General features: G+C 46.2%; 1 protein-coding gene across 1 annotated transcript in view; it reads left to right on the top strand.

Annotated features, from left to right (window-relative positions):
- Positions 1-24043, top strand: part of PATL1 (PAT1 homolog 1, processing body mRNA decay factor) — a 706345-nt gene that overhangs the window by 307706 nt on the left and 374596 nt on the right. The window lies entirely within an intron of this gene.

The following is a 24043-nucleotide window of genomic DNA, read 5'->3' on the forward strand; positions in this document are numbered from 1 at the left end:
ACTCACACGCTGCTGTAAAAGTTGGTATTATGGATCATACAGTGTGCACCTTATTAAAGCCCCATAGGGTGCTACCCTTTGAACTTGAAGGTCTAATATAAAGTGGTACCATTCACATAACCTTGACATGTACTGCTGGGCTTTAGCAATGAGGCTTCAAGAACTATCATTCATTCATTATGAAGTTTATTTCGGAAATGGCGAAAGCTCTCCATAAAAACACATACAAGAATACAATTCAGAAACATTATAAAAAATAAACCATAAACGATGAGATAAAACGGGCCTACCACACAGGTAATAGACCAATGGTAATTAAAACCAACACATAATATTCTAAATTTTCAAAAGACATTTCCTCATATTCAAAGCATGCGCCTGAAATGATAAAAGTGCCCAGGTCACTTGAGAATCAGCCCACAACAATGAGAGCGAAGCAGGTTTATACTGCATGAACCATTGTTCAAGGGGGAGCGGCCTCAATGTTTTTGCTCTTAGCTTTGAGAAAACTGGGCAAAACTACAAAAAAGGGGACAGATCCTGCCTGGGAGCATTGTACATAGGACAGGACTGATTATCATTGTCACATTCCCAGACTGCCACAATCTCTCTCCGGGGAGGCAGTTAAAACATGCCCTGGTCATCGGGAATCGCTTGGAAGGATTCTCAGTCCAATAACAAAGACTTTTGGATGCCTGGGGGCAGCTATGATTGCATGCCTCATTTTGAAGGGCTTGAACATCTCCATAGAATCCCTTTTCTCCACAATGTGCGAATGGAATCTAGCTTTTTAGAACTCAAGCCACGTTAGGAAGCAGAATATCTAATGAATACAAATATGAAGCTCCATTTATTTCCACCAGCTTGGATTTTACTTACACCATCCAGGGAATCCTAGGACTCAGATCTTTAAGAACTAGGTACCGATTAAGCTCATGAGTCCTTTCGGCCTTAACATTGCAGTATAATCAAAGCCAATGAAATAAAGACTGAGCCAGGATAGTGTCACTGATAAAGTCACAGCCCAATTCAAGGTGGACTCCAAAATTAGGAGCAAATCTCTTTTAAAAATAAAAAAACAATTTTCCACAATCTAGATTGAACTGGCATTCCTGTAGCCCCATGAGCCCCATATTGCGACCAAGGCCGCTTTCCCATTATACATTTTCAGTGCCATATCGACCGGCTTAGCTTTAAACATGCCCATGGCTCTAGCTACCCCTCCTATGGTGTGCCTTAATTTCAGTTTGTTTATTTACATGTGGATCGGGGGGAAAAATGTGATGGAAATCTAATCCCCAGATAGTCAAATTCGTTAACTCTTGGGATTAAAGAGCTCTTACTAAACATTGTGGGAAGTTTCAGTGGGCGCTTCTGTTAGGACAGTTTTTCTGAAGTCCAACTAATGGCTTAGTAAACAATTCAACTGAGACTGTACAAGACTCCACTCTTAGTACAAGGCTGTACCACCTGAGTATATGGTAGCGTAGACAGAGCCGCCAGGAGGTAGAGAGGGCTGTAGGAAAGTAGACTGAACCTGTAGTATACCAGGGATTCAATAGAAACACTGACAACCACAAGTATTATAAAAAAAAATAAAGGTTTATTTTAAATACAAATAGGCTAAATTAAGTCATGGGGTAAGTACTGGTCATAGTCGCAAACGCATTATAAAAACACAACGCAATGCTTGAAGGTACACAGACCAAAGCATAAACCTTCTTTAGAATGCCCAACTGTAATTCTAGGGAAGTCAAACCTTATCATACACATTTAGTGTAGGCCACACCTATTCATGGGTAGTACAAACCATATTTTACTTTGTGATTACTTTACAGTAAGTCAAGGGTAATAGACCCGGTCAGTTTTGCAGTGAAGCTCAACAAAGAAATCACATAGTAAACCAACTTCCAAATGTACTTTTCTGAATAGTGGAACACTTATTCAAGGAACAGTAGAAACCTATAACTATTATTTAGGATAGCACACAGTTATAGTATGTGAGTAAGACCTTTTGGTGTAATATATAATTACAGCTGCTTCTGCTTTTCAGATGAGTGGAACACAGACAAAGGTCAGAAATAACTTTTTAACTTATTTTAGGGTGACGCACTGCTACCTCAAGGTAAGTAAAACCCATCTACTATTTTAAAGGAGCTATCTGCAACTTAAAGGTAAGTATAACCTAAGGCAGACTTATTCTAGACAGGCTAAAAGTAAGTCAGGGGAAGCAAGACCCAGTTGGGGCACTCCTACATTTATAGCCTAATAGGAATAGTAAATGAAGTCAACAATAACCTTTGGGGAAGAGGCACAGCCAATTCACAGGTGAGTAAAATAATCTTATATGTACTTTTCAGAATGGCACCACACATTCAAGGTAAGTAAGAACTTTTGTAACTGTCCACTCTCCGAGTTAGTTACCAACCAACTTTTTAAACACTTGCTATACTTTTCCAGAAAGATTCATTTACTTATCAAGTCTTTCCCTATTCTATTGCACGAGTTCACTCAGGGGAAGAAGAGGGACCCTGGTGGTCTAGGAGCCAACTGTAGGCATGGTGAGAGAAGCTTTTGTTGCAGGCAAAAGTCAGAGTTCCTGTGGAAGACTTCAACAAGTAAGTGGTTCACTTTAAAGTTAGTAAGGGTCCGGGGACTTCAGAAACGACACCCCAGGAGGATACCAGCAGGTGCCTGTGTGCACTAGATGAGAGGACTCCCAGTCACAAGAACTCCTGAAAGCTTTACAGAAATCACACAGGCTTAAGGTAAATAAATACCCCAGCCAACACAGTACCTTAGCACAGAAGACAAGTTCCAGCAAGAAGATTTCAGGATCTGCAGCCAAAAACCCGGTTGTTGAATTCCTTTATCATTTAGACAAAAGATAGGACACTGGAAGGGTTTTTGCAGCAGGGATCACAGGGAAGGATCTAGGCAAGAGGATCTTCACATGTTTTACTCACAGAAGAAGAGGTTGCAACGGTGGAGACTTCAGGATCTACAGCCAAAAACCCAGTCGCTGAATTCCTTTATCTTGAAGACAGAAGACAGGACCCTGGAAGGGCTTTTGCAGCATGGATCAGCAGAGAAGGCTCCAGCAGGCAAGAGTTTCTTCATTGCTGAATGCGGCTCTGTGGTTTTTGCGCCCTTTTCAGGAGCCAGAAGACGACTGACTATCGCTGATTGGATTTGCGTTGCTAATCTGGTCCAGCACTCTGCTGAGGGGACTTCAAGGACTGGAATCACATCTCTGGAGGTCCAGAAGGATGCCCACAAAGTTTCAGCAAGATTTGGAATTCTGAAGACTGTGCACCGCCCGATGGCTCGAGGTCCCATGGTATTGGAGCCCTGCAAGGTCGCAGCGCGCTCAAAATGCAGGTAATCACGAGTCTAGTGGATCTCATCAGGCTCTGGGTCATCGTTTTTGGAGTCCACAGTTCGACTGGAAGGAAGGGCTAGAGCAGGCTCGGGTTACACAGCAGGCTCGGGTTACACAGCAGGCTCTCTGGTCACTGGAAATCGTCTCAGCAGTGTTTTCTTCTTCATCTTCCTTAGGGATAATTCTCAACCTGTGCTAATTCCTCTCTACCTTAGAGACCCCCAGCTCTTTTGCTGGACTTTGGGACTTTGAACTTTTTAATTCTGGTTGTTTTCTGTGTTTATTTTCTTTGTTTATGGAGTTTTAAACAACTCCATAGGCATCAACTTTTTTAAAATGTATTTTTTTATTTGAATTAATTGAATTAACATTTTTTTCAAGAGAAACTTGTAACATCACTTTCTCCTCTTTGGCCAGAACAGAATAAAGAAACGGGGAACATTTGACATCACTATGTCCTCTTCATCCAGAGCAGAGAAGAAAGATGGCCGGAGAGGAGAACGGAGTGGAGAGCAGAGGGTACAAAAAGAAGGTGGGGAGGGAAGAAAAAATGGAATGAATGAATGAGTCGTGAGGGTGTCTTTCTTAGAGTCTCTTGGGCGTCAAGTTTCAGGCAGGTTCGCGATGATAAACTTCATCATGGAGGTTACAGCGATAGTTGTTTTAGTTTGTTCTCCGCAGATAAGTGTCCTTCAACAATCCTCTATATCCATTGTTGTGTATCTGTTCAGTATTGGGGTCAAATGTAACTCTCGCATAGATTCCCATCTTTTACAGAACATCAGCAGATGTATGATCGACTCAGTCACTTCAGATGGTACACAGAACTGACAGGTTTTAACAGTAGATCTTCCTTGGATGTAGTTGGTTTCGTTAGTTTTTAACAGGTTCAGTCTCATTCTGAGGAAGGTGTCTCTGAAGGACCTGTCCGCAAATTTCTTTAAGTAGCCTCTCCGATGGTTCAATTTTATTGGGATTGGGTGCAAGTTTGCCGCTAGGCTACTTTGGCTCGCTTTCTCTGTTTTAATCCAATCATATTCGAAGAGCTTTTTCCTGATTCTTAGAGGATTAGGGATCAGGTCCTGTTCCGAGCAACCAATTTCCACAAGTTTTTTTTGACGGTTACTAACCCACGTGTTTAGGATCTTATTTGTGTTTTTAGAGATTTCATCGTGGATCACTTTGAATATTGATGTACAGAAAGGTGGCAAAGTTTTTCGGTACAGGTTTAATGCCTTCCATTCCACGATCGCTTCCAGTGAGGTTAGAGCTAGCTTGCTTCTAATTCTCACAGTTCCGGCTGAATTCGGTAAGTTTAAGATGGATCGCCAGAATTTGCCTTCCAATGTTGGCCATATTTCTGACGGCATGTGGATTAGGCCTTCCGCTCCATATGTTATGGTCGGGACCACCTTGTTTCTTTAGAAGTTAACTAGGGCGATGATAGAGAATCTTCCAAATCGTGTATCTATCAACCGACCCTGTGTTATCAGGATTGTGATCTTGTTCTTTAGGAATTCTTGTGCCGGTGCCTCTATAGAACTGTTATTAAAGGTGATTCCAAGGTATCTGATGGAAACCACTTCGTCGATCTTTTTGTCAGCCAAAAACCAGCTTGGTTTTGCTCTTTCTCGGTTTACTTTTTTGGAGGTGGGCTGATTTTGGTTTTACTTTCATATATCTCCAAATTGTTTTCGAGCAAATAACGATGGAGGCTATCTAATTGCCTTTTGAAGGCCTACTGCAGTTTGGTCGATCATGATCAGGTCGTCCGCGTAGAGGAGTCTTGTTAGTTTGATTTTCCCCAGTTTGGGCGGGAATGATCTTATTGATGGTTCGAAGTATGGAAGGTCGGCGATGTAGAAGTTATAAATAGCAGGGGCAAGAGGGCAGCCCTGCTTGACTCCTCTCCAAGTTGGGATTGACTTACTTAGGAGGCCTCCTCTGTTTAGGCGAACTCTGATTGAAGTTTCAGAGTGTAATTGTATTAACGGGTCCAGGATTTCCTGAGGACAGTTTCACTTCTGGAGTCTATTTACCTTATCAAAGGCTTGTGTTAAGTCTACGGAGATGATGTATATTCTGGGGTTCGACTGGTGGCTCTGTGCTTTTAGGGTGTTTAAAAGCACGATGTTTGCAGATGTGCCGATGTTCCATATAAAGCCCGTTTGGAATGGGTCAAACCAGCCGTTGTCCGTAGTCCAGCTGGTTAATTTGTTGAGTAGGAAAAATCCAAAGATTTTGCCTATTACATTCAGTAATGCGATTGGGCGATAATTTTTGGGTTTGTCCTTTTTTCCCTTTTTAAAAATGGGCACGATTGTGGCTGTCTTCCACGAACAGGTTATTTGTTGTATACTGCAGATTTTATCAAAGACGTTTTTTATAAAAATCGCCCAATCGTCCAAGTTTTCTTTTAACATTGCGTTGCTTAGGCCGTCGGACCCTGGGGCTCTGGATGTCGAGAGCTTTTTAATTTTTACTTGGATTTTTCTAAGGTAATACCCAGGTCCCAGTATTCGGAACTAGGCTTCATCACTGGGGTTGGGAGTATTCCTACGTCTTTAAATAATGTCAAAGTGTTGTTCCCACTGTAACTCGCTGACGTAGTTCTGTTGGGTGTCGCGAGTAGATAGTTTGTCTATTTTTATTAGCTGCCAGGCGTCTCTTGAATTTCTCTTTGCCAAGGCTTTAAGCATTTTCTCTGCATCATTCTGGGGAACTGTCCTCTTACGTCCCGCTACCCAGTTTCTGTATTCTCGGGCAGCGTTCTTGGCTTCCAATTTAAGTTTGTTCGAGTTAGATCTGGATGCAGCTTTTTTTAGACGACTTTACGTTTTTCTACTAACAGCTCGTCATAGCAGTGTCGCGACACTTGATCTGTGGTTTTCCCATTTGTTTTTTTAGATTTAAAGTTCTCTAATAGGGCCACGAAATCAGCCTGGTTTGTGTCTTTTGTCACGTTCTCTCTGCTCAGTGGCATGACGTATTTGCCTGTTATTGATTTTATGTTCTTTGGTTTCATCCGCAATCGATTGCATTGGTGGTTTGCCACGACTTCAAATCCCATCGTAGGCCTTCGGGTTTGAAGTCCCCTTGTGAAGGTCACTAATCTTAGGTTATGATCACTGCTTTTGGTTTGGATGATCTCGTGCTTTGTGATGTAGTTTGCCAATTCCGTAGAAACAAACACGTGATCGATATCAGCTGCTTGGTCTCCTCGGTGCCAGGTTGGAATTGCAGGTTTTGTCACTGGGCAATTCTGCTCTGTAGAGCCCAAGGTCCTTGGCTTCGTAGCTGCAGACCAGAGTTTTCCTTGCAGTGGATTTGTTTTATGTTCAGTTGTAACAGAGTTGGGGGGACCGCATGTGACATTTAAGTCTCCAGATATGAGTAACAGGATGTCATATTTTAATAGAACCATGTCAACTGTTGAAGTTATGAGTTCCATGAAGTCTCTATTCGAGATCAGCTCTGGATTCCAGTAACAGTTGAAGATAATAAAGTTCTTAGTGGTTTTCTCATTCTTCGATTGTTCCGTCTTTGTCCAGTCAGCTCGGATTACCAGAAGCAAGAGGTCACAAATCAACACTTCCTGGACAAATAGACCTGAACCATATTTTATCGCCGTTAGAGAGATGGGCCGACCCTTTGATCCTCTCCTGGCTGTTGCAAAACATATGTCATAACCGTCCATAAAAGGGGGATTACTCAGCCATGTTTTTTGGAGGCAAAGGATGTCGAACTCTCCAAGATTTAGGTCACTGGGTGCAGTCAGGTGTTTAAAGCCGCTTGTGTTCCAAGAGCCTGTTTTCAGAACTTTGCAATTCGTCTGGTTTGTGATTGTTAGCTTATTTTCCTGGAAGCCAATGTTCTCGGGTTGCTATTTGGTCTTTGGGTGGACTTTTGAGATCCACTTCGATGACTTCTCATGTGTTTTATCTTTTCTAGTGTTTGTCTCGTCCATAGCGACCAGTTTTCCTTCACCTGGTTTAGTTGGTTTGAATGTGATCTTTATAGGTAACCTATGTATCTCGCTCTCTTGATTTGGGTTGTGGGCAGCCTGAGTGTTGTTTTTCCAGGTCTTCAGTTAAGGCTTCTGTGTGGACGGTTCCTGGATCCGGATTTTGTCTGTAAAAGACTTCTCTAATTGGGTCTTTGTTTTTTTCCTTTTCCATGGTCGATTTCTTTTTTTGGCCAGCTTATTTTAGGGTCCGAAGCTTGGGGACCAAGGCTGGATTTAGCAGTGTGATCTTTGTCTTTTTCCGTTGTCACGCGTGGTTTGTCTTTCTCGGGTGACTTGATCGAGTTCTCATGATGTCTGTATACTCTCGGGTCAAAACCCAACTTTCGGAGATGATCCGTTGCTTCTAGAAGTGAATCTGTCACTAGTTTGATGTGCAAGTAGACTAAGTCTGTGACATGTTTTTCTCCAAATTCCACTATTTGAATGTTATCGGATCCTGTTCTTCATGACGGTTGTGGGGTGTGCCCTCCTTTCTTATAGATGTTCTCTTTAAGTTCTGGTGTACGTTCAAATCTTCCTTCTTTGTTAACTTATCCGATCTTTTACTCGAATCATGATGTTGCCTGGATGGGGCCACTTTGTCATGCCCTTTTGACCTCCAGTACTCAATACGATGCAGGGACTCTTATGCACTGTTTATCACCGTTTTAACTCAAAATACCTCTGTCTTGGCCTGTTTTCTCTTTTGGAATCCACTTCTGATAGTCTTTCTCTTTTTTCTGACAAGGTCATGAATGAAGGCGAGGTAAGTAACTTATTTGTGGGGATTGTTTTAAGATTTGAAGCTTGGATATCGCAACTCTCAACTCGATCTCTGTTAGTAGCGTTATTCGTTGCCCCCAAGTTTGGTTTTGTCGGTCTTACAGGATCAGATTTTTCAGGTTCAGAATTTTCAAATGAGTATTCTGAAAGGTCTAGCAAGTTAACTGAACCATCCAGGTTACAGTTCGCTGCTACAGTTAACCCTCTGTGGTCCGTTTGTTTTGATACCTCCGTTCCGGCTTCTATGTCTTTAGGTGTATCCAGGCATGCCTTGGCTGGAAGGTCTCGGGTTTCGTTTCTTCTTGGTGACTCGATGTTGTCCAATGTAGGCGTGGTCACGTGACCACAATTTGTGTCTGTAATTCGGTCTCCTCCAATGTTTTTCAGGTTTTACAAGATAAAGTATTCCTTTATGCTTTATCTTGGTTTGATCCCAAGGGTCTCCGTAGCACTCCTGTTTGTAAAGCTTAGAGAGCAGTTCTTTTATTTTTATTTTTGATGTTACCTTTGTTAGTCGAGGTTGGTAGGTTCAGTTGTTGGTCAGTTACAGGTGCTAAGTCTATCTGGTTTGCTTTCTTGTCAGTGAATTTTTCCCTGGGATCCTTAAAGTGCGGTACCATGGGCCTCATTACACCCCTATTAGCACCATGGTCCATGCCAGATTCCCCCATGGTGGTTGGCGGATTTACCGCCTCATTCCAAGGTTGGCGGGGCGGTAAATCCCCATTCACCATTTGCCCTTCCCCATTCCCATTTTTGCCCCATAGGGCTCAATGGGGATGGGGAAGGCGCTAATTACGGCACCGTAAGTTACGGTGCCGTAATTAGCACCAAGGTCGCTTAGCGCCTTGGATTTTAACGCCTGCAAAAAGCAGGCGTTAAAGTGGGAATCTGGCATTAAGGGTTTAACGGCGCCGCAGCCTTTTACGGCGCTGTTAACCCCTTAACGCCAGGGTTGTAATGAGGCCCCATGTCTGTTATTTTTTAGATTTTTCTTCTTCTGTAATTGTTTGAGAGCTCCCCTCTGTTTTTGAATAGTTGTGTTGGTTCCTTTTAGTTTCCATAGCTAACACAAATCCTTCCAGGAATTGGATTTTGCTGTTCATTATTGCAATGACTGATGTTTGGTCTTTTTAAGCTCTCATGGATTGACTCGTATAGCTTAGTGAATGGTGCTAAGGCTATGGTCACTGTCGACATAATTGACATCAGGTCAGATGTCCTTGTATTTTCACCTGACACTTCGTCACTTAACCTCCTCGAGGTGCGATTCTTTGACGGTTCCGGTGGAGGATGGGCCAATAAAGGAGGTGGTTGTTTTGTTTTGCGTGTCATGTCTGTTTTGGGGTCTCGCATCCATTACGTTGTTGGTTAGGTTTCTCATTGGAATTTCCCTTATTGGAGATATTTGAAAGCTGTAACTTTCTTGTATTTCTGCGAGTGAGTCTTTGTTGTGTGATGAAAGTCCACAAAATCTATTGGTTACAGTCCTGGGAGTGATTTTGTCAGTCTTTTGCATAGACCTCTCCTAAATTGCATTTGTCAGGACCTGGTCTGCCGTTTGTCACCACTAGTTTGTCTGGAGTGGTGTTTCATGGACATGGAGTCTTTCTGGGGTCGTCCAGGATCCCGTCGTTAGCATAATTTGTGTCATCTTCAAACACCTCTTGCGTCTTTTTCCTTGATTTGGTTTGATCTTTTGACTGTGCAGGCAGGTTGACGTTAGGACTTGGAGTAAAAACACCATATCCCAACATTTGGGGGTTCCAAACCTGCAGTGGTTGAACTTTGGCTTTGATTGGTTGGTTGCTGTCAGCCAACGCAATAGCTTGTTTTGTTACCTTAGATATCTTGGTTCACTTTTTGTCCAGTAGGGGATAATTGGGGTGTTGTCTCTTTTGCTGCATCGTCAGTCGCCGTTTCCAGTAACCCTGCGTCTGAGACTTCGTGGAGTACCAAGAATTCAGTTTCTGCTGGGTCTTGTATTAATAACTTGTGCTTTACAAAAAAGTTCACCAGGTTACCTGATAGCAAAGTTTGTTTAGGTACAATTTTCCTGTAGGTACGTGACTTGTCTAGCGTTATGGTCTCCATGCCAGACCAGGTGTCCGGAGGTACTGTTTCCATTTGTGAGATTTTTTTACTATTATCTTGCGAGTTTAACTGTAATTAAAACTATTTTTATTTTTTTTTAATTAAATTTTGTTCTGGCCAGCCCCTATTATTTTTTTTTTTTTTTTTTTTTTGTCAGCAGCTATCTTTGTTCTGGTTTTTGTGGGTTTCCGAGACAACGTTTTTGTGTTCTTTTTCTCAGTTGAGTTTGAGTTAAGTTTGTTTCCCATACTGTTGTTCCTTTGGGGGGTGTATCATTGAGCGGTTTCTCAGTTACCTCTGGTTCGATTATTGACCCTACAAGCAAAATATCTTGGTAAAGAATTTTGATTGTGAAATGGTCTTCGTAGTTGGAACTGTGAGAACCGGTATCATGCGTAGGTCCGTTGGGATGAGTGGTACAGCCATGATCGAGATCAAGGTCTTTGGTTGAGTACTGGCGTGTACTGGCCGAAGGAGTAGCGATAGGCAAGTTACGTGGTGCATGGTGTATGTCTGCTACGACGTTCTTTAAGGAGTCTGGTCACGCAATCAAAGTATGGTGTTAACGGCACTCCATATATACCCATTGCGGGTAGGTCTTTGAAGGCCTCTGTAGTAGATGAGGTTAAATCTTTGTTATTTGTAGTTGGGGGCTTTACCGCCGTCCTCTGCTTTTTATTTGGGGTGGGTGGGCTTTTTTCCATCTGTTCTCCACCCACCACTTCGTTTGGCACATTTGGCTCGCTCCTCCTCTCCACCCACTCAGACGTTTCTGCCATTTCTCACTGATGGTTAGTGGGAAGGGGAACAACCACGTCACCTGTCTCCTGAAGGTCCTGATAGGCACGTTCAGCGCTTACTCCAACAAGAAGCCCTCACCGTTCCCATACCCTTGTGTAAGACTGTCGGGGTCAAGGTTGGTACTCGCGGGGCAGCTGAAGTATTTACACTCGGGCGTATTTGTGTTATGACCTTACCTTCAGGTGGGCTTTGTAGATCCGAGTCCTTTTCGGTAGTTGGTTCTTCGTGATGCCTCCTCGAGCTCCTTAGGAGGCGACCCTCCTCCATTATTGATCCTGCGTATGTTTTTTTTCTTTTTCGGTATGCAGAGTCGGAGTGCAGAACGGCATTCGTCTCCTGGGACAACCAGGAAAACCAGCAAAACCGCATTCTGCAGATGCCCTTCTTAAGCAGCGGGCTTAACGCTGCAAGGGCGAGTCTATGCTCCTTTTGATTCCACTTCCTTAAGTGGGCGGGACCTTAACCCTTAAAGGTACAGGGTGTAAATGTGAGGCAACGAAGCGAGAAGGCAGGCAGTCCTCAATCTCCTCGTAGTGGCTTGTGTCTCACGCAACAGCGAAAACAGCGTTCTGCAGATGCCCTTCTCACGCAGCGGGCTTAACGGGCATCATCTTTTCATGTGTGTCACGCAGCAACCTCAGTGCAGTGACACAGGGAAGCCTTTTAGGCTGTCCCAAGGTTTAATTACCTTCTCTGGGATAAACTACTGTTTCCAGAGAGTATAAGGTTAAATTGACTTTACTAGTCTTTTTAAATTCCTAGACCCAGCACACACTATCTTCCTATAGAGTGCTGGAGGGGCTACCTAGTATCCCCTGTGTCTAGAAACTAATGTTTCATCGAAGCAGCTCGGCAGGTAATCCAAAGATTTAGGCCCAAATTTGCAGTAAAGAAAGTATTGTGAGCCCCCAGGACCCTACCCCCTTTCCACGCTGTCCGCTCCCTCCCCGCACCCACTTCCTGGTCTCGCCGCCCTCCTGCCTCCCAGACCGCTCACCCCCCCCCCATCTGATTGGTGTTTAGGCCTGTGCCTGTGCCTGATTGGTTGTATGGCCGAGGCAGCGTTGGTCTTGCGACCCGCTCCCTGCACCTGCTCCTATTTCCTAGGAGCAGGTGAGTTAGTCCGCCGTGTGCGAAGTTAAACCCCCCCACAATGCCCTTTTACACTATCCGGCCCCAGCTGCCCGCGAGCAGCTCTGTTCCCTCTCCCCCTCCCGACCAGCTTTCCATGCTATTTTCCCGCCCCCCCCGTGATTGGCCACTTGACAGACAAATCTGAAATCCCCAGGGCAGCCCTCTACCCGGCAGCCCCCTGCGGCTAAGGGCCCGAAGGCCAAGGGCGGCTCCTACATTGGCGGCTCCAAGATGTGTCTGCAGGTGTCCACAGGGGACGCCAAGGAAGCCAACAGACACCAACAAAAACCGTGAGTGTGGCATGGGTGGGGAATAGAGCAATCACTCTACTCCAGAAAACCCCTGCCACTCTATCTTACCTACCAATAACATAGAGTGCCATAATACTAGAATGTCCACTCTTAGATGGAATTGCGAATGTTAGCATGTCCACACTTGGATAGAATTGCGAATGTTAGCATGTCCACACTTGGATAGAATTGCGAATGTTAGCATGTCCACTTTTGGATGGAATTGTGAATGTTAGCATGTCCACTCTTGGATAGAATCGTGAATGTTAGCATGTCCACTCTTGGATGGAATTGTGAATGTTAGCATTTCCACTCTTAGATGGAATTGCGAATGTTAGCATGTCCACACTTAGAATCGTGATTGTTAGCATGTCCGCTCTTGGATGGAATTGTGAATGTTAGCATGTCCACTCTTGGATGGAATCGTGAATGTTAGCATGTCCACTCTTGGATGGAATCGTGAATGTTAGCATGTCCACTCTTAGATGGAATCGTGAATGTTAGCATGTCCACTCTTAGATGGAATCGTGAATGTTAGCATGTCCACTCTTGGATGGAATCGTGAATGTTCGCATTTCCACTCTTAGATGGAATTGTGAATATTGGCCTGCGTCGCATCTAGATGGAATAGCGAATGTTAGCATGTCCACACTTAGATAGAATCGTGAATGTTAGCATGTCCACTTTTAGATGGAATTGTGAATGTTAGCATTTCCACTCTTAGATGGAATTGTGAATATTGGCCTGCGTCGCAACTAGATGGAATTGCGAATGTTAGCATGCCCACACTTGGATGGAATTGTGAATGTTAGCATGTCCACACTTAGATGGATCTGTGAATGTTAGCATGTCCACTTTTAGACGGAATTGTGAATATTGGCCTGCGCCGCATCTAGATGGAACTGTGAATGTTAGCATGTGAAAGTTGCATTTAGAAATGTGCCCAATAGCCTCTCTGGTAAATTGAATTTAGAAGTGTGCCCGAGATCCTCTGCGAAAGTCGCATTTAAAAGTGTGCCCAATAACACCGCTGTAAATTTAGTAGTGTTCCCAATAGCCACTCTGTGAAAGTTTCACCTAGAAGTGTGCCCAATAGACACTCTGGAAAGTTGCATCTAGAAGTGTGCCCAATAGACACTATGTGAAATTTAGAAGTGTACCCAATAGCCTCTATGAGAGTTGCATCTAGAAGTGTGCCCAATAGCATCTGTGAAAGTTGATTATAGAAGGGTATCCAATAGACGCTCTGTAAAAGTTGCATTTAGAGGTGTACCCAATAGCCTCTCTAGAAAATTGAATTTAGGAGCGCTCCCAATAGCCTTTCTGGAAAACTGATTTTACAAGTGCGCCCAGTAGCCTCTCTGCGGAAAATTGAATTTAGAAATGTGCCCAATGGCCTCGCTGTGAAAGTTGCATTTAGAAGTATGCCCAATATCCTCTGTGAAAGCTGCGCTTAGAAGTGTGCCCAAATGTCCACGCTGTGAAAGTTGCATTTAGTAGTGTTCTCAATAACATCTGTGAAAGTTTATTATAGAAGTGTATCGAATAGACACTCTGGAAAGTTGCATTTAGAAGCATGCCCAATAGCCTCTCTAGAAATTGAATTTAGAAGAGTGTACCCAGTGCCCTCTCTGGGAAAGCTGCATTTAGAAGTGTGCCCATTGAAAGAGCATATAACCCATCATATCACACCACCACGCTTACTCTCTCCTTTACATCACCACTCAACTAGAACACAGAGATACTATGACACCATTCGGTATAACTGTTCTCATACCAACATCCGCCGCTTACTCCACATCATTCTATGTAAACACTGCTGGTTTCACACCCCCAGCCAGGCGTTTTTCTCAGGCCTAACGCAGCCACATCCGTTCCGGATAAATCCTGCCAGAACGAACACATTCTCCTGATCTCTTAACCACCAAACCTACCGCTAAGAAGCAGCTATTACACGAGTACCGTTCGCACGCACCTTTTGACTCTCCCTACTCTCTGTACTGATCTGAACTTCAGTTCCCAAGGGCGTTCAACCTACCAGCGCCTTCAGACCATACCAATGGTATATAAGGCGCTATATAAGTGCAAAATAACAATAACAAATGCTACCCTTTTCTATCGAAATGGCTGGTGGCAGTGGTTTTACAACGAACTACCATGATTTTTCCCAATTGTGAACACCGGTAGCTTAAAATCACAGGAGCCATGTTTTTCAAGATGGCTCCTTAAGCCCATTTGTTTTTGGAAAGGTCCTTCTAGAGTTTCTCTGCGCGCCAAACTAGGTTTGATCCCTTTGTTTCTATGCCTTTGGTGGGCTTCAGGACTGAAGACCGCCTCTGGCGCCTGAGTGTCTGGGGTGGGCAGGAAGTGAGGGAGGTGCCCGAAACACCCTGTGCTTAGTCTCCTAGGAGACCCAAATGCACTCTGGTGTGATTGACTGGCTGACTGTCCGGCAAGAACAGCCACCCTGCTGGGTGAATGGGAGAAAACTTTTTAAAAGGCTAGTCTCTTGGACTGGAAAGCAGAGTCGACCACTGGAACGAAAGACCGCGAGCTGGAAGAGGATGGCTGCTGCAACTCCTGGACCATTGGTTTGCCCGGTGAAGCACTGCTGCAGGTCCGAATTGCCACGTTCATCTCGACAGAGAAGCCCCTTGAAGGATGACTTCTTCCTTTGAGTTGGTGGGACCAATCAACTCGTAAGCCACCTGGATACCATTCTCAGAGCTGGTTAGGATTAACCAGGGGGAAGGACACCAGCTTGTGGGCTTGATGACAGCTACTCGAACCGAAGTAACTCCATTTTGTCAGTGTTTTCCGACGATCCTGTGCAGTGCAGGAGTCCCCCGATATCTTCCCTCTTGTCCCCACGACTGAGGCTCAGGAACAGTGAGATCTGCAGGAACTGCAAGGAACCAACGCCTTCAGCTGCATCTTTTGCTTCATATTAAGGTACTGTGCCAACACGATTGTGAGAAAGCGCTCTCGCGGTAAAAATTCGTGGAACTTTCCAAACTTGCAGGCCTAATCAGCTTGTGACCCAACATATTATTCTTTTTCGTACAAACTACTTCTAAGAACATTGGCAAAGACTTTACTGTTTACTTCAAGAACTGATCTTTCCTATCCAAGACACAAGTCCATTGACTTTGGCATAGGCCTATTGAACTGAATCTAGTCCTCGTGAAACTAAAACTATTTGCACTGCCTAAGAAAGTATTTGTGATCTATTCTATTAAATTATGCCTTTTTACTCCCATTGAAATTAACTGAAATGCCATTTTTGTTCATATTTCAGTGGAGCCTAATTTACTCAGAAACGTATTAGTTTGGTATTGAAGTGTATTTGTGCATAATATTAAGTTGCCTCCTTCTAGTGAATGTTTTCTAAATGATTGTGTAATAAATTAATAAGTGTTTTACCAAGAAACCTTGAGTATAAATGTCTACTTGAACCACTGAGATTGTAAGACCTCTGTGTAACATCTTTGTACTGCTCACATTCCCTCTTGCGATAAGCCTGGCTGCTCAGCTCGCTACCACAAACTGTGTAGTACAGACTTATACCAAAGGTTGGTTTTGTTACACCTGTAGTCCTTATTGTATGTGGTGGTGACAGAGGGTAGTGCATGCAATTCCGCCTAACATCTTCCTCTTTGGATTCAGCTCTAGTGGTCTACTACCTCTTCAGCTTCTAGGAACAGACTTTTATGCAGGAACCCAGGCATTCAAACAGACTTGCAACATTCACAATTGTGGGGTTGAAAGCCCTTTCAGGACAGCCAGTCTCCCAGTTTGAACTGGATTCTCACCGGCAGGCTGGAAGAGACAGGGTTGCAGAGTTTTGCACTCCTCTCTCGCTTCCTGCATTCACAGACACTCTGGAGCCTGGGCGAGCCTGATCGAGGACTTGCGCTGAAGATAAAATTGACACAAAAGATTTTCCTGCCCTGGTGGTCCGGGGAAGGAAAAAGAAAGGACAAGGAATAGTAAAATGGCGAAAAAAGACAGGGGCCATTTTGGTAAAATGAGCACCTTTCAGTGCCTTTACCGAGGCTGTAGAAACAGCCCGCAGTAAAGGTGCACGGAACTAGTAATAAGGTTCACTGCCACCAGCCATTAAAGGTAAGCCTGACCCTGTAACAGAAATGTTAGTTAGAATGAAAAAAGGGATACATTGTATCTCCCCAGCACTCCACATAAGGTGGGGTGTGCTGATCTTGCCTAAAAAGGGTTTAGACAGGATACAATATCCTTTCTATCCTTGGGAACTGTAGTTCTCAAAAGGTTAGTCAGAGAAAGTTAAAAGGGGAGCCCAAAGGTCAACCCAGCAACAATAGGCAGTTTATGCCAAATGTCAGAGGATACAATTAAAAAGGCATTATGGAGAGTCTTAAAAATGCTCCCATGCTCTGATGAGCCAGCACACGGCGAGGACCATGCACCTACTGACGTCGCCGGGGTGCTCCATAAATTATCAAAATTCCAGCTTGGAGCCATCGCAGAACGGCCTGTTTCTGGGGGCATGGCAACACAGTGGCTTACGTGCCGGCTCCCTCGGAAGAGAAGGGTGGTAGCCATCCTAGGGAAGGTGCAGCACCTGCCATCAGCGCGGTTGGCTACTGTGCAAGCCGTCCAGTCACTGTTGGGCATGATGTCCTTCTGCATCAACCTTGTTCTCCTTTGCAGACTACAGGTGAGGCCTCTCCAGGAGTTTCTGGATGAGAGATGGCTGCTAGTCTTGGGATCCTAGATGGACAAGATCCCCCTCAACGAGGAGTTCTGACAAGCAATACAGTGGCGGGGCGTACGCTCTAATCTCAGGCAAAGGGCCCTTACCAGGACATGGTTACCAGAGATGGAGGGTTGGGGAGCTAATACCTGACAGTTACACACCAGAGGCTTTTGGCTGTCAGAAGAAAAGACCCTTCACATCAACCTCCTGGAGCTTCAGGCTGTCTTCTGGGTCCTCAAGTCTTTCCTGTTGGCGATGAGGGGCAAGGTGGTGAGGATCTTCACGGACAACACCACCACCATGTTCTACATCCGGAAGCAGGGCGGGACGTGCTATCCAGCTCTCTCCAGGGAGGTCCAGGTTCTGTCACACTGGGCCATACGTCAGGACATGTTTCTTCTCCCTTTTCACCTGGCGGGCACCAAGAACACCATCTCAGACTTGCTCAGCAGGGAGCTATGTTCTTGCCACGAGTGGGAGCTTTGCCAGGACCAGGCAGATCTTCTATTCCACGAACGGGGTCATCCCCACATCGACCTTTTTTGTGACGGCAAATTTCAAGTGTCAGAAGTTCGCCAGCAGGTTCCCACAGCTGAGGAGCATGGGGGATGCATTCTCATTTCCATGGGAGGGACTTTTCCTATACGCTTTTCCTCTGTTCCCACTCCTACTACGAGTGATCAACACACTTGGATGGTGCCACTGCAGGATGATACTCGTTGCTCCGGCGTGGCTGCGACAAATCTGGTATCCAGACCTGCACTTCTGTCGGCGGTTCCATCCATCAAGCTGGTATCCAGGCCTGCTATGTCTGTTGGCAGTTCTGTCGATTAAGCTACCACTACTTTTGGACCTTTTCCAGAGAGGGAGGAGTGATTCTGCAGCACGACCCAGCTTTGCTGAATCTCAGGGCCTGGCTCCTGCAGCCCTAGAGTTTGGACAATCTGCTTTACCTGCAGAGTGTAAGGTCATCCTGGCACGTTTCTCTGTGTGGTGCCAAGCTCAAAAGATTACCCCTCTGCGTATCACTGCCCCACACCTCTTGCCATGCCTGCTTTCCTTGGCCACGGCTGGACTGGCTCATGCCTCTATCAAAGTGTACCTGGCCGCTATATCCTGTTACACCAGGGTGCCGGGCAGGCCTTCTCTGTGGTCGCACAGACTCGTCAAGGAGTTCCTCAAAGGACTCTTCTGGACTTTTCCGTTGGTGAAGGCTCCTGTCCCGGCTTGGGAGCTCAAAGTGGTTTTTGAATGAGCTCATGGGGGCTCCCTTTGAGCTGATCACCTCGGCCAGGCGGGTCAGGGAGATCCAGGCCCTGTCGTGCAAGCAACCGTACTTGTCCTTCCATGATTCTGAGGTGGTACTGCATACACACCCCGATCCCGATGGTGCCGTCGGGGTTCCACCTCAACGAGCCTTTGGTGTTGCCTGTCTTCTTCCTGAATCCATCGACCCCAGCGGAGAGGGCTTTGCATTTGCTGCATGTTGCTCGTGCCTTGAAGGTTTACGTGGCATGCACAAAGAGGTTTCGGAAAACCTTTCAGCTCTTTGTCAATTTTGGACCTGTGGATCACGGAAAGGCCTTGTTCAAGGCTTCCATCTCCGGGTGGATCTGCGGCTGCATCATGCACTATTATCGACTGTTTAACAGGCCGCTGCCGGGCAAGCCAAGAGCGCACTCAACCACAGCAATCTCAGCCCCTGCTCAACATCTACAGGGCTGCTACGTGGAGGTCTACACACACACACACCTTCAAGAGGTTCTACTGCATTGACAGGGATTCCAGGCAGGAGTCCTGAGTCGGTGAAGCGGTGCTAGGCAACCTGTTCACTTGAGGTGAGTCTGTTCCAGGGTTAAGTGTTTGTTGCTTCTGTTGAGCTTTGCCACCTCCCATGGTTGTGTATATGTACTGCTATGTAATCATTATTCATGAGCATGTGAATCCATGCCAGATCCTATGCTGGACAAGGTTTAAGTTACTTATCTGTAACTATTGTTCTGATGTTTGTTAATCTGCTTAGAATCACATGCTGTGCATATAGTCTGACATCCAGTGGTAACCGCCGAGTATTGCATCTTGTCTTTCGAGAATCGAAAGGGGACGTCGACATGGTCGTGCCTGTAACACTATCCCATCGTGACGTGTAGTGTACCCAAGATCCCTCACACGTCAAGGTCCCTCAGATTGTTTTTTTCCGCCCAGCATATTGGTCGCCTTAAGCAGAGCTCGTCAGAGACATTGCCTATTGTCCCTTCGACCTTTGGTCGAATAGTTTATATAAAATACTTAAGATCACCCTATCCGTCCCTTATTTTCCGACGGCTGTTCCAGATCTCTGGCAAAAACATGAATCATCAGAACTTCGACGGACGGTGATCCAGTCGGTGCTGCCGACCACGTGGCGGGGCCTTCAACCGGCCTACACAGTAGGGAGAGTGGTGTCTGGGTGGACATTTCTGTGCAATTTGAGAAGGCCTTTCCCTTTCCTTCCTCTTTCCCTTTTGGTCTTCGTCACTCTACCTATCCGCAGCTATGGAGAGGACTCCATTTAGGTTTTGCCCCATTTGCAAAGGCAAATTTCCTTGGAGAGATGAGCATAAACGGTGTAACCGTTGCTTGCCCCTCGATCAAAACGAAGTAGGTTGCATGGTTTGTAAGCTCCTCCATCCTAAGCAATTTAAGGAGCGCAAAGTCAAGTGGTGGGTTGCCTATGGGATGTCGAAGGCCAAATTAGCTGCCGCAGCCACCGGATATGACGACAGCAATAGTGACGAACAGACCTCCGAAACAGAGGTCGTTGACCTTTCGACGGAGCGCTCCCGCTCCGCATAGTCTGTCCCCTGCCTTGCCAGGCACGGCTCAGGCACTGCTATGGGGAAGGTACACCCCGGCGACCAAGATGAACATTTACATAGCACTAAGCACACAACCCCAAGTCAATCTTCAACCAAGTCAAAGACCACCTCAGTGCCAACGGGTACACCGGAAGTTCCGGCAGTACCCGCCGACAGTCAGGATCGGCAGCCCTCGCCGCAGCTGCATATGCGCCTAGCGACCGGGCCATCAAAGACAAAGGGCGCTATTTATAATATTTCGGGGTCCGTCGAGACGCATCGCAAGAAGGCGTCTGGCAACAAGTTTCCGGCTCCTCCGATGAAGGCCCTCACCGAAGACAAGGCCCGGGCATCACCAAAGAAGGCCGCCGAAGACAAGGCCCCGGCTCCACCGAAAAAGGCTCCTTCACAATCGCAGGCCGAGCCTACGCGCCTCCCATCTGCGGAGGACGTTGCTGACAGCATAGCCAGAATTATTTCGGCCGAATCTCATAAACAGCAGTCAAGAGATTCACTTAGGCCTACAGAGAAGGCCAAGGATCCCTCGAAATCCAAGGATAGACTAAGGGGAGTACTGGAACCCTCCCCTAAACCGGAAGAAAGGCACAGGGACACCCCACCTCTGTCAGTCCCTAGGAGGAGTTTTCGGAGCGCGAGGAAGAGATTTTCTCAACGTTGAGACAAAAATCTTGACGTTTCACGGCAGGAGAGTGTTTTCAAGATCCCTTTCCACCTCCAGACCATTGTAGGTCTTCGGTGTGGACTAGAGAGAAGTTTGAAAATTGTATGGAAAGGCTGGACAGGTTTGTTATCTGTTCAGAGCAACCCTTGCCTAGAAGACCACGGGATGAGAGGCCTTTGGGCCCTGTATCAAAATTCCCTAGACTCTTTGACCCCTCTCAGGATATATACACCTATGACCTCACTGAGGAAGAGATTCCTGCAGACAGTCAGGATGAAGATCAGTTCCTCAATCCTGAGGACATGCATGATCCCATAGAGGGGTGGGGGAAAACCCGGATATGGGTGAACCTCACTCATGGCAGTCTCCTGATGCCCTGTGTTTGGATTCCCCCCAGACCACTCCCACTAGACGGCCCTCGCCAGTGGATGATCAATTGACATTTAACGTCATGTTGTGCAAAGCAGCAGAACACTTCAAAATCACCACAGATGAAGCTGTCCCTGAACCTGACTTTGTGGAGGACATTCTCAAAGAGAAGCCACCGGCCAGCCAGGCTATTCCTCTCCTCAATTCGATTAAAAAACGCCTGGCTCCCTCCTTATCAACACCTGCCCTTACAAGAGGTGTTAATCAGAAAAGCTTTTTCGTCCTTCTCCCTCAGACCCCCTTTATATCAGAGGTCATTCCACCCCAAACTCTCTTGTGGTGACCACTACAAGAAAGAGGGTAGGGGTTCCTCTGTCAACTGGCGAGGCACCCCCTGATAAAGAAGGTAAAAGACTTTATACCCTTGGGAAGAGGGTCCCGGCCGCAGCAGCTTTTTCAACACGTATCGCCAACAATATCACCTTATTGGCCAGCTACGCGGACGCTCAGTGGGCCTTGCTACAAGAAGGCCTACAGAAGGTTCCCAAACCACTACGCACTCGTCTCCTGGCCACAGTGACTGAGGGCAGTCAAGTGAACCAAAGCATACTTAAAAACACTCCTGAAGAGACACGCGTGGCTAAGGAACTCTGGGTTCAAGCCAGAGATGCAAGCCTCATTTATAAACCCTTGGAAGAATCCAACTTGTTTGGGAGAGCAGTCAATGAGGACCTCGAAACCGCAAAAAAGGAGCATGACACCCTGAAGACGTTAGAGCAAATTACACAAAGACCCTCTACAAGACGAGGATCTGGGTCCAGACTGCTTTTTCGTGGCCAATGCTTCCCTCAACAACAGTACACCTCAGGAAACTATTGGTCCTCTCCACAGGGAACCAGCGGATACACCACCCCGTATTCCCAGAGGGGTCAGCGTCATGGGAAAGGAAGAGGCTGGAACTCTACCCCCAGAGGCTCCCTGGTCTCTGGTGCAAAATGACCCAAAGATTTGGGTCCCCTCCCATGCCTCCCCAGTCGGGGGCCAGCTAACATCGTTCCTTCAGGCATAGGATGGTATATCTACAGACCAGTGGGTGCTAAAGACCGTGGCCCACGCGTACTGTATAGAGTTCAACCGGTACCCAGCGTTCAGACCTCGACGAGTAAGACGACTGACACCAGACCATCTTCGTATCCTTGGTAAAAGAAGGTATTTATTCAGTGTACTTCCTTGTACCCAAAAAGGATCTAACCATGCGCCCTGTATTAGATCTGTGCCCAGAGAACACATTTGTAAAGCCACAAATGTTCTGCATGGTCACTCTGCAGGGAGTAATTCCCCTGCTATCACAGGGGGATTACATGGCAACACTGGACATGAAAGATGCATACTTTCATATTTCAATGTTGCCGGCGCACAGAAAATACCTCAGATTTATGATGCAAGACAGGCATTATCAGTTCAAAGTACTACCCTTCGGCATTGCATCTGAACCAAGGGTATTTACAAAGGTACTAGCGGTGGCAGCAGCACACCTGCGCAGGCAATCCATCACGGTCTATCCTTACCTCGACGACTGGCTCATAACAGGGGACTCTTACGAAACCTGTCTGTCAAATACCCAAAAAACAATAGATCTTTTATTCAATCTGGGATTCTCTATCAACGGGAAAAATTCCAGCCTCGACCCCAGTCAGATTAAACAGTTCCTAGGGGCTCTAATTCGAACAAAGGACAGCCTCGTCTTCCCCTCCAACGAGAGGGTCCTAAACATGCTGTTTCAAATCCCTCAATATGTAGCCAGTCGAGAGGGGACGGTACGCAAGGCTATGCGACTGTTGGGAATGATGGCGTCATGTATTTATTTGGTTCCTCACGTGCGCTTGTGCATGCGTCCAATGCAGGAGTGGCTCAACAGCCAGTAGTGTCAGGCCAGCGGACAATGGGACTATCTAGTGGTTGTCTCGCCAGCCCTCGTTCTCTCACTGCAGTGGTGGTCGAGGGACAACCTCTTGAAGGGGAAATCCTTCACCACCCCCGCAGTGGAAGCCACTCTAACTACAGACTCCTCTCTCACAGGGTGGGGAGCTCACCTGCTTCAACAAATAGCACACACAGTTTGACAGACATAGCATCCAACCACATAAATCTGTTGGAACTGTTAGCAGTGTTCAAAGCACTAAAAGCTTCTCGGACACAACTGCAAGGAAAGATAGTCCTGATCCTCACAGACAGCACCACGGCCATGTACTATCTGAACAAACAGGGGGGGGGGAGACTCACTCTCAAGGGCTGTCCAAACTGTCACAGAACATTTGGAAGTGGGCTCTCAAACACATGTTCCTGTTGTCGCAACATGTTCCAGGGGAATCGCAATCTTCTAGCAGACGTACTCGGCAGAGATTTCCCACTGCCCATGGAGTACGAATGGCGATTACACAAAGACATCGTCTCCAACGTTTTTTCCCAGAATGGGGCTTTCCAGAGATTGACTTGTTAGCAACTCTGGACAGCGCTCAATGCCAAGATTACGCCTCCGGGTACCCCCAGAACCTTTCCAAGGGGAACAGACTCTGGATAACATGGGCAGGGAAATTTTCTTACGCTTTTCTCCCCCGACTCCCCTTCTCAACAAGATAGTGCACAAGATGCACCAGGAAATAGTCACGATGATACTGGTGGCCCCCATGTGGGCCTGCCAACCCTGGTTCGCTCATCTGATGGAGATGTCCCCATCTCCTCTAGTGAAACTGCCTTGCCCGTACAACATGTTATCGCAAGACAAAGGGGAGATGCTTCACCCATGCCCGCAGACATTGAACTTGGGGGCCTGGCTCCTGAAGTCGTAGAGTTTGGGCATCTGCAGCTCCCTCAGATGTATGGACATTCTCAGGGAGGCAAGAAAACCAAACACTCGATATTGCTATTCC

The sequence above is a fragment of the Ambystoma mexicanum genome, chromosome 12 (genome assembly GCF_040938575.1).
Source record: "Ambystoma mexicanum isolate Mex_15411 chromosome 12, UKY_AmexF1_1, whole genome shotgun sequence".
In the NCBI taxonomy this organism is placed as follows: Eukaryota; Metazoa; Chordata; class Amphibia; order Caudata; family Ambystomatidae; genus Ambystoma; species Ambystoma mexicanum.